Genomic DNA, 9,584 nt, shown 5'->3' on the forward strand with positions numbered 1-9,584 from the left:
TATGACAGGAAAAGCGTGGTGACGTAGTGTAAGGTTGGGGTGATGAATGGGTCAACAAAACCCAGGAATATGACACAGGAGAGTGGTGTACGATCACCATGTGAAACCAGAAGTTTATGTTCTTTCAATTATCCATGATCCATTGACAAAGTTAACCAAGCCACATTGTTATTATGGTAACCATGACAACAATCGTCTAATGTTGAGGAAGTACTTATTTTAACCCAAATCACCAACTCTTCCTCAAACTAACCAAGTAGCTTTACAGGCTAAATCTAACCAAGCCATAACCGTTATTATTGTAACCATGGGCACGAAGGCGGGCACATCGCTCTCTGTACAGTCTGTGTGTTTATTGTTGTAACCATAACAACTAAGGTCCAGTATCCAGCTGTAGGGGCACTATTTCAGGAGTCAGGCCTGACCTGATGACCTGAAACTGCAGCCTTTGAGCTACTGCAGGAACATAATACTGGCTGCTCTTATAATCTGTTCTGCTTTATATTAGGAACATTAAAACATAGCTGTGGGGAAATTTGTATTAAATTGGTATCAACATCACTTGGTCATTTTTATAATTCATATAACTGTGTTATTTTACTGTATATACTGTAGGCCAACTGGTTAAGTCACCTACCAACTGGTTTGAGTATTGATGGGTCAGGAAAAGTCAAATGTGAATATGCTCTCTCTCTCTCTCCCTCTCTCTTTCAGGAGTCATTGAGGTTCCTTCATACTCCAGTGTCCTCCACCTACACTTGCGTGGGTCGTTCATCTCTTTGTTATCATTCATTATTGTATAATAAATATATACAGTTAACTTGAATCTGTCCCAAGAGTTGTCCTTGTGTCTTGTCTCTCTCCAACCTTTCAAATATCCTCTTGAGATCTTGTGACCTCAAAAGCCTTAGCACATGATTCCATCTTCATTTTACCTGATAATTACCTAATTATGCCATCACACGAACTGCCCAATATGCAATTCTTAGCAACCCTAAGACCTAAAGTAGTATTTGGGTGGAATAAACCTTTATGGTAATTTTTGCAGTCCATGGTCCTGAAACTGCGGTTCTGAATTCAGCCTCTGGTGCTCCTATTCACTCGGTGGCAGTGGTGTGAAAAAGTAGGGTCCTAGAACTGCGGTCCTGAAAGCGCAGCCTCCGGTGGGACAGGAACATACTATTGCCTATGATTCGTATCCATCCATGGTCGTATCAGGGGGTTAAAAAAACAACCTAAATGGTTGTTCAGGTTGGAGGACTGGTTGTGACACTCCATGGTTTTTACATAACCTGTGTGAACTGCGTTGAGGAAGCTACTTTGAAAGCATAACCGTGCAACCAACCAATTACTTCACACTGGAAGATGTTGCTGCAAAGCTACCCAGGAGAGAAATCTAGTTTGTTTAACTTAAGCTACTAAGAAAAGGTAGTTCAAACTACTTTGTAAAAAATGATCAAATTGACACTGTGCATGTGAAATAATATCATAACAGAATATAATACAAAAAAGTCACATGCCAGTTTATTGCAGAAAGTGTGTTCTTTTTCAGAGGTAAACCAAAAAACGAAAATACTCCACTATTCATGGGAAAGTGCTGGAATATCAGCTTTGGTTTTGGGAACAATAACTGCTTTAGTATGATCATGGTGATTCTTTCTCAGGCTGCAATTCAGCAGGTTTATCCATGATAATGATGTTGCTGTGTGAACACTCAGTAACAGCTGCCTTTGGCTTTTGCACATGCACTACACAAAGGTGAATTGTGTGTAGGTGGCCGCTGGAAAAATTATCCTGGCCAGGCCTTCACAGTGGTCAGGATGAAAGAGCAAGAAGCCACGGTAAAATAAAGATAAGAAGTCTTTCCTTTCCTCTTATTGCCCCAAATTGTTTACAGTTTCATTAGTTAATGAAACTGTAACTCTTCTGCTTTATTTACCTTCCTAACTTCACCTCTCTGGAATTCGACTCTTGCTTCACAACTTGATACAAAGTGTTTCACCATGTCCTCACACAGAGGAGACACTGTGGTCAGTTTGAAGGTCACTGATGTCAGGTCATTGAGCACCAACATTACATTGTGGATTCTGAATGAGAGTTCATGAGGAGGTGACTCTGTCAAAATATTTTGATTACAAACCTAGTTGTCAAATTAATCTTAAGATTTTATAATATTGTGTGTTTTTAATTAATTAGAAATTAATTTGTGCCAATGTTTTATTACAAAAAAAAAACACTATACAAATCCTCATCCCTCCAAAAACTACAAAACCCAGTCAGGAATAAAGAGTAACCTTTTTTTAAATGTATCAATTCCTAGTGATGAAAGTGTGCAAAAAACACCTAACTGTCAGATGTATTTGGACTATATGCAGTGTGAAAAAAAAGAACTGAGTTGAAGTCTGTCAGTATGAACTAAAGTAGTGATGTTTTAAAGCAGAAAATAAAATTTAATAATTAATTAATTAATTATAGTGGTATTTTATTACTATCAGATTTCTCCTTATTTGTCTTCCTTAAAGGTTCTGTAAGTGATCGTCACAGCCACTAGATGTCGCACTAGACCACCAGCATCTCAGACCAAAACAAACAGAAAGCCACACCTGCAGCCTCAGTTCGGCTACAACCCTTATAGAGCACAGTGAAAATAGCCACTGAACACACAACAAGCTCAACTGAATAAAAGTAGCTCTATGCACCCTGAGTGAATCACCAGCCATTATTGCCGTCACTCCAGAAACATTAGCAGATCCTAATTTTCCTGGTGTATGTGGGGTCCCAAATCACATAAGGTGATGCTCTGTGCAGATGATGTTTTGACCCTTGTTAGCATTCTAGATACTCCATCCCTGCGTTGCTATCCATTATTTACTCCTCTAGATTCTGGGGCTAAAAAATAATTTGGTCTTAATGTCCCAAAACGTGAGTATCTTGGGGCCCGACCATCCAACCAATCAAACATTATAAATAAGGAAACCCAACTTAGGAACTTTAAACTAGACATATAAAGATGATCTAGTTAAGATGAATGTACATTTTGCAATCACCGCTGTGCAGGGAAAGGCACAATTCCTCCTATATCTACATTGAATGGGTTCTTCTCATGCTGGGTAGGAGATTTCTTGTCTAACAATGGAAATCAGCCCATGCACCATCAGGGCATGGGCTGATTTCTCTATGCAGTGTGTGTTTGCATGTTTCAGGTGGCACATTGTGTGGGCATTGGAACTGACCCAGAGTGTGTGTGTGTGTGTGTGTGTGTGTGTACGTGGAGTAGTGTGTGTGCATGCAGTAAAATCATTACCGTCTTCATCTGCATCATTCCTGTTCCTTTCTGCAGCCATATCTCGCTGTTGATTTTAGTCAAAAGGCAAAGGAATCCTGCAAAATTAACAACATAACAAAATCAAAGTGCTGCACTGTGATACAGGATCAGGTCACAGCTGAACTATCATGACTGACTGTAATACTGACCTTTAACTGTTTATGGTTTGTGGTGTGCTATGTGAGGCTGCGTCATCACTGTTCTGGAGAAAAAGACTTTTTGAGGGTAGGCAAGACTTTTACACTCTTCTTATGAGGAAGGTTCCCATGAGATGCCATTATTCCAGGGAGGTGAGAGTCCTCATGACTGAAGCTTTTTTTTTCAAATGAGTGAAACATGAAATGCAGTAATGCCTAAAACCCACATTTGTGTAGGTTGGCTATCACAGACTCACACTCTCTCCTGTCAAACTGTTGGTCAGAATAATGTTCTCTGGTAGGTAGGATTTTTCTGATTGTCTTTTTGAGCTCATCATCTGGGACACCTGTAATGGGACAGCTGTAATTCACGGTTATTTGTCAGATTTTCTCCCTGGTTCATTTCTGCACTTAACATTATACAAACCAATACTCTGTGGTTACCGCTGTTACACTGGTACTCTCTCCATTCTTCTTCTTTTGAAGGTACCAGCTTAAATGTGAAATACTAACTCCGTCCATTAAAAAAATGAATATCTGATGTCGTCAACACATTTAGTCCAGTCCTAATATAAAAGATGTCAAGACCTCATTTTCTTAGACATAACCTCCAGAAACAATATTGTTTTATAAATTGGAGAATACAATATATGTTCCTCCAGATACACCTGTCAGTCTTCTCTCAGACTTAGGTTAACTGCATTAAACACACTGGTACCACGGTTAGAATTTTCCATAGTAATGTTAGCTGTAAAGTTATCTAAAATTAATCAAGTTCGCAAGCTAAGTAAATGTAAGTGAAAAACTCACACACACACACTTTTGGTTGCTGTTTAAACATATGGCATGAAAACTTCACTCACTTCACCTCAGCAGTCGTCTTCCATGAGCAGAGGAAGCGTCGTGATGCTGCAGCAGACAGCGGCTCTGAAGTGTAAAGTCATGGTGTTAACAGGGACAGCGGGCAGCCGATAGAAAAACATGTTGAGGGAATGACGTTTTAAACTAACATCCTATTGGACATAAAGTTGGTGGGTCAACTGAAACCATTAACTGATTTATGTTAAGAGTTATGAACCCATTTAGACAAACGTGTGTGTTTATTTTTATTTACCCCACACAACATTAGTGAGAGAGGGAGAAACAGAGAAATGATTCCAGTGATCTGTGCAGTATCTGCTCTTTCATCCAATGTAGTTGCAGTTTGACACTCAGAAGTCACGGGAAGATTCCTGGTGGGTCGATGTGGTTGTTGTGTTGTTGAGCACAATACTTTTACAGTATAAATAGATCATGTTGGTTGTTATGTTCTGAAGTTCTCTAAATAAACTCTGACAACTACTGTGAATATATTTAAGACTTTTATTTGCCAACAATTCCACATGACAGTTTTAGCAGTATGTTGACTTAACCATTACTGGCTAAACTTGGACACACATGCCATGTGACCCCTGAACTCTAAAGTGAGGTGATGTATGACATCACACATAACTTAAACCAGTATTATACTTTCCATATCTGCGTACACCTAAGGCTCCCCTAGGGTGCATGTAACATAAACATCATCATAAGAGGGTGTACGCGAGGCTCTCTGCGGACGTCAGTGTACCCTCCAATTTGCTGTGTCCATGTGGACTTGTCTACACCAGTCCACGTAGCCACTACCACAAGGGCACCAACTACACATGCACTCCTCCAAGCAGACTCCAAGCAGACAAGATAGAAGTGTAACAACTACCCTGGACAAGACTGGAGCAAGCAGTGGAGCACAAAGTCTCATGGACTGAACTCTGAACAGATGAGTCCCATCTAATACAGTTCTTAATCCAGGCTGTATCCAACGTCTACCAAGCACATCCGACTGGTTCTTCTTGCGGCGTAGAGTTACCAGACCCTAGAGCACATCCTCAGAGGCTGTTCAAAGCCCTGGGCAAGAGGCCCTCTCTGCAGTGGGATTAGCTGCTACATTTGCCTCCACCCAGTGAAATAGATTGGCTGGGGAGAAGCCAGCATCAGATGCCAAGACCACCTCCTCTGGCCTGCTAGCAATGGCACAAGACTGGAAGCTGAAAGTCAACCTAGAGAAGCAACTGAAGTTCCCAGAACCTGCTGCCACAACAAAGCTAAGGCCAGACTTGATGCTGATCTCAGAAGTTCCCGAGCAGAAAATTCCCTTGCGTCTCACAGGACCTTAAGAGGAATGCACTGAGGAGGCCAACAAGAGAGAGTAAGAGGGCAGAGGCTCAGCTAGTGGAAGCATACCAGGGTAACAAGTGGCATGTGAGGTGCAAGCCCACTGAGGTGGAATGCAGTGGGTTTGCAGGTAACTCCCACTGCAGGGCCTACAGTATGCTGGGCATCACAAGGCCCATAGGCACTACATCATCAAGTTGGCCACAGAAGCAGCAGAGGTTGCTTCAAGTTGGCTGTGGATCAGAAGAGGAGAGCCCTGTGTGGGGCAGCACTGCCTGGACACAAGCCGGGGCTCGATCAACCCCAGCTGGATCGTCACATGATGCAACTTATGAAGTGCACTGTGAATGAAAGATGAATGTATTATTTAAAGAAGCTGCTGCTAATATTTAGGTGTCAGAGTGTCAAGTATTCTGTTTGGAATACAAGGTAAGTTGATAAAGAAACAATGGCAGCCGTGTTCTTTAATGTAGAAAAAGTTTTTGATTGAAATGTGTTTAAAGGGAATCAGGGACTTTTTAAATAAGAGAACTATTCAGATGGAACTGGAATGTCCAATATGAGGTGATGAGGTAGAAAATGGGACTCCATGCCACATATTTCTAAATCAATATGTGTTCAATCAATCCCCCACAAAGTGAACAGCACACAGCAAACCTGGAGCCAGGTATTAAACCATAGTACATACTTTTAATTCAAAGTACAATGTGAAATATGAGAAGTTTTAATGAGATCTCTTCTTTGTGCTCTGTGTCTGATTATTACAACAACAGCCATGTGAACATATGATATAGATATATAGATATTAAATTTCCACATATTAAATATATGTACATATAAAATACATATATATATGTAAAAAGTATATAGGCTATGAAACCTATTAGAAATTGGAACAATTTAATGTATTGACATACATGTCTAGCTCATACAAATATGTATGTTTAAGTATGTTTCCTTATATTTTAGACATATGTTACATAAACATATATCCATCCCAAATTCGTCAATATATGATGAGGTTATATAATTTAAGGTTAAAAAGACCACTGAGACCACTTTCCCAGTATGGCAAATAGACATGTTTAAAATTAATGAGAAATTAGTAAGAAAAACATACATTAACATATAGATATATTTTTATATGTATGTTGAATTAATAAACTTCCATATATAAATTCAATATTGTTAACATATATGGAACATATAACACTGTCTAAAAATTCATCATATAGATATTTTTTAATATATGTACATATTTTGCTATAGGTATTTCATATACGCTATAAACTTATATCCTCATATATCTAGAGGATGTATACTGTGTATGATTAGAATACATCCCCTCATAGATGATGCTGTAAAATCACTCTCGATATAGGGACATATACGTCATACATTACATTTCTGTATGTCGTAGGCTATTTGTTATTTGTATCTCGCTTCTGCTTCATCTTTACATTTACATTATAAGTCATATCCAGTCTCATATTTATAGAATTACGCCTTTAAAATCGTCCCTGCACAAGATTCCCCACATGCATAGCAGGACGAGGGTCCCTGGTATGTTGCACCTCCGCATTGCATACGTCGCTAAATTTCTCCACTGGGACAAGGGTCTGTCAGTTTAACTCGTTTTTTAAACACACTCCTCCATCTCTGCTGTATCTTATTCACTGCTGAATAAATCATGGCCAACCTGGCGGATGCCCTCTACATGAAACTGTCAGAGTGATGCGGTCAAATGGATCGACCTTGGCGGTCACATACTCACCCTGAGGAGCGCAGTCCATTTACCCCGAGCAGTCGCGCTCCGTCACCCCATTGTTTCGGTTGTGTGAGGTCGCCCGCAACTTCAGGGTGTTCGTGCGGGAGATGAGTCTGATTCTGTGCGGCGGACGGGACTGGCGCTGTTTCCACGGCTCGGCAGTAGCATCCTTTTATCACCGCTTTTAAATGTTTATAGATGCTCAATATGTGCTTCCGTTCCGGAGCTGCCAGATTCCAGGATCATTTCCTATTGGTCCGGAGTCAGAGACAACGAGCTCACTCAGCCGGCCAATGATACTGGCTGAAATAAATCACCAGACTGTCCGACTTTTTCCTTCAGCTTTTAAGCTTAACTGCACAGCATGTAATGTAATATGTGCATATATTGAATTTCCATTAAAAAAAGTACATATAAATTAAAAACATATGTGTGAAAATTACATCAAATCATATTAGAAATTGGAACAGTTTCATATATTGACACATATGTCTAGCGCAAACAAATATGTGCGTTTAAGTATGTAAGCTTATATTGCAGATATGTAACATAAATATATATCCATCCCACAGCCTGTCAATATATGTTGATGTTATATACAGTGGGGTCCAAAAGTCTGAGACCGCTTTCCCAGAATGGGAACATAGACATGTTTAAAATGAATGAGCACATTATTAAGAAATATATACATAAGCATATAGAATTTAAAATGTATACTGTTTGAATAAACCAGTATATATATATTTAAATATATAGTTAACATATATAACTGCCACATATTTTACCATATAAAAATTCATCCTGTTTATATGTTTATTATATTCTATTGCGTATGTATCTAATAATGTACATATAAAAAAATCCTATGAATATTTCATATTTGTTATAAACTCATATATCCAGCAGATGTATATATGATATAATAATATATCCCCTTATAGGTGACATTGACCTTATTGGCAGCATCCCTCTTGATATAGGGACTGTATAATTACAAATTATTATCTATTAAAAACCTTAAATCTGTGAAACCTGCCAGTAATAACCCAATTACAGTCTGCATTGACGATTAGACAAGAAAAAGATTAGAGGGCAGGTCTTCAATCACCTCTGTCTTCACTAAAATAAGTGATAACCCCGATTTTTGACCACTTTAGGTAACTAAAGGGATCTCTAATCTATAAGATTTAGTGGATCTTTTCTGTTATTTACAAGTAAGAGATGATGTTATGAGAGACACTACAATACTCAACAATCCAAATATCTCTGCTCTGAGAGGCTGCTTTTCTTACTACAGTTGGGCAACTATAAGGTCTTTCTACAGTATTCTCAAAGGGTATGACAGTACAAGCACTTCTCACCTAAAGGAAACAGGGGAAAGAGAACTGAACATAGAGATTACGGATGATGATTGGAACGATGCCTGGGAGAGTGAATAAACCTTGATTGTCAGTAAAAGTGAAAACAATTCAACTCAATATTTTACACAGGAACCACATATCCCCCTCCCAACAGGAAAATTGTTGAAAAATCTTGTATGAAAATAAAGCAGTTTTTGCAGAGTATAGGGGGTGAAATGAATAAGATACGCTACTATTTATCACTACAGAGTGTGACCCACTATGCATATTACTTCAAATACCTCTATCACTGATAAATACAAAGGGAAACTTTACAGATATATTCTGTTGAACCAGACAACTAGATAAGCTCCATCCAAAACGTATTAGAATGAAGTCATACTTGAATGTGTATCATTGGATTATTTGACATGCTGATACATTGCAAAGAAAATGTAGTTCATAGAATATGGGAGCCTTTTATGCTTTATATCTATTTAGATATCTCTGCTATTTTACAGGGGGATTCATGAAGCATAGACTTGAGCAATACCTGTCTCTATTATATTAGCTATTTGTTATTTTCACTTTCACTTTATGTAAATCCTGAGTCTCTTGCCTGTTTGAATGTGATTGTGAGACTGTGAGCCAAGATCTTCTGTTTTGTTGTGTTTCTTTTTTTCATTATTGCTATTGTTGTTCTTGTGAATGTGTATTTCTTTTGAAAAATCAAGTATACACACACAAACACACACACACGCACACACACACACACACACACACACACACACACACACACACACACATATGCATATGTTTCA

The 9,584-nt window shown here is 38.8% G+C and overlaps 1 protein-coding gene across 2 annotated transcripts in view; it reads right to left on the bottom strand.

Annotated features, from left to right (window-relative positions):
* The window catches only part of syk (spleen tyrosine kinase), a 42,596-nt gene extending 34,969 nt beyond the window's left edge, over positions 1–7,627 (bottom strand). The window contains exons 1-3 of one of the 2 annotated variants that reach the window (XM_071465803.1): positions 7,430–7,627; positions 4,326–4,389; positions 3,305–3,381 (exon numbers count right to left, since the gene is read on the bottom strand). The gene's annotated coding sequence lies outside the window, so the exon portion shown is untranslated. Of the gene's footprint in view, positions 1–3,304; positions 3,382–3,474; positions 3,523–4,325; positions 4,390–7,429 lie in introns of those variants that run through there. The other variant, XM_071465806.1, reaches the window with a different exon arrangement.
* Positions 7,628–9,584: the final 1,957 nt, after the last annotated feature.

Source organism: Trachinotus anak, unplaced genomic scaffold, assembly GCF_046630095.1.
Source record: "Trachinotus anak isolate AG129_WGS33_773 ecotype Australia unplaced genomic scaffold, CSIRO_AGI_Tana_v1 ptg000028l, whole genome shotgun sequence".
Taxonomy (NCBI): domain Eukaryota; kingdom Metazoa; phylum Chordata; class Actinopteri; order Carangiformes; family Carangidae; genus Trachinotus; species Trachinotus anak.